At 40.1% G+C, this 1623-nt stretch overlaps 1 protein-coding gene and 1 long non-coding RNA gene across 7 annotated transcripts in view; one reads left to right on the top strand and one right to left on the bottom strand.

Moving 5' to 3' along the window:
* arhgef2a (Rho guanine nucleotide exchange factor (GEF) 2a) overlaps positions 1 to 1623 on the top strand; it is a 21071-nt gene that overhangs the window by 3572 nt on the left and 15876 nt on the right. The window lies entirely within an intron of this gene.
* Positions 1 to 1623, bottom strand: part of LOC147818386 (uncharacterized) — an 8580-nt gene that overhangs the window by 3973 nt on the left and 2984 nt on the right. The window lies entirely within an intron of this gene.

Raw genomic sequence — 1623 nt, 5'->3', positions numbered from 1 at the left:
CTCTGCTGGATCTGACCCCCGTCCCCACTGATTTGCACAAAGATAGAAACGCAGAGCCGACGTGTTCTTTCTGCTGACGTTCAGGAGAGAGTCGACAAATAAACTTTTACTGCCATGAGTAAAACGAGAGATGAAGAGAGAGAGAGATGTGTGTCTTTGGCGGTTAGACCTCATCCTGATGTCATCATGTGAAAAAGAGGGTGAGGCTGTGTTAGGTACAGGAAACCCCCCACCCCCCGGGGTGTAGACGCTGAATGAAAATGAAAATGAGAATGCTGGAGATCTGGGGCCTTTTGCTCCAAACACCTTAAGTTTTCTACTTAACTGTGAGACATAAGGTTTAATTTCCCTTACTGGAGGAAAAAAGTCATTTACAGCAGTAAAATTGTGCTGTTTCCATGGAGACCGTTTGTTTTCTGACATTAGCCTGTGATACCTGTGATCACTTTTGGAAAGCCAGTGACATTAAAGAAGCTGAGATCTCCCTCCTTCAGCACCGTGTTCATGGTCAGAGAGTTTAAAGTGACACACACTGTTCACCTGTGGACGTGAAGCACCTCCACTACACCTGACCGCAGCAGCTGGAGGAGCACAGCTGTGGAAAGTAGATCCATCCGACTCTAAACGGTCGGACAAGTCGTAAATTTGTTGCCAGTCAAATCTGTGACGTCTCTGAGACACAGCTACGTCTTCGGTGTAACTGGCTTTAAGTGATTCCTGAAGTGTAAGACTAAGATAAGGAGGAAACTCTTTAAGGAAACCTGAAGGAGAAGTCTTGTTTTGTGCAACTGTTTTATTTCATGGAAACCTTAACTTATGGTGAATTTAAGGAAAAAAAGGAACTTAAGGAAAATCTTAACTTAAGATATTTTGTGCAACTGGCCCGTGGATGTGATGTGGACTCTGATCAGCTGACCCGTACACAAATGTAATATATGACATATATGTCATCTATATTATCATCACATATATACATCCTCTGGATATATGAAGATATAAGTTTATAACATAAATGAAAATATATAAATACAATATATAAAATATGTACATATAGCCTATTCAAAATATATTTAAAAATCTATATGATGAATTTTTACATCTAAAACATGCTCGTATTATGCTGCGTATACTGACAGGCTGTGGGATGATATACATTATATAACATGTCTAAAATATAAGCATACATACATAAATGTATTCATTTGTATAGTCTAGATATATATGTCAATATATGAAATAGGTTTCACATATAATTTTTACATATACGTACATAGGCTATAAAATAAAAATGTATATTTCATATATGGAAATTCTATATATGTACATATATTACATTTGTGTATAGGGGACCTGGTGCTGGAGGTGTGTGTGTGTGGGGGGGGTGTCACAGCAATACACAGTGAAATGAGCTGACAGCAGGAGAACAGATTTTAAAGTTTGAGCAACAACGTGATTGTGGCGAAATCTGATTGGTTACGAAAAACACCTGAAGTCAGAGTACAAGACAGTGGGGTGAGAGAGGGAGAGAGAGGGAGAGAGAGAGTGAGAGGGGGAGAGAGAGGGTGAGAGGAGGAGAGAGAGAGGGAGAGAGAGGGAGAGAGGGAGAGAGAGAGAGAGGGAGAG

Source organism: Seriola lalandi, unplaced genomic scaffold, assembly GCF_002814215.2.
Source record: "Seriola lalandi dorsalis isolate HSWRI2012SDOR001 ecotype SW California unplaced genomic scaffold, Sedor1 jcf7180002054595, whole genome shotgun sequence".
Lineage (NCBI taxonomy): Eukaryota > Metazoa > Chordata > Actinopteri > Carangiformes > Carangidae > Seriola > Seriola lalandi.
This window is presented reverse-complemented; position numbering and strand designations above follow the sequence as displayed.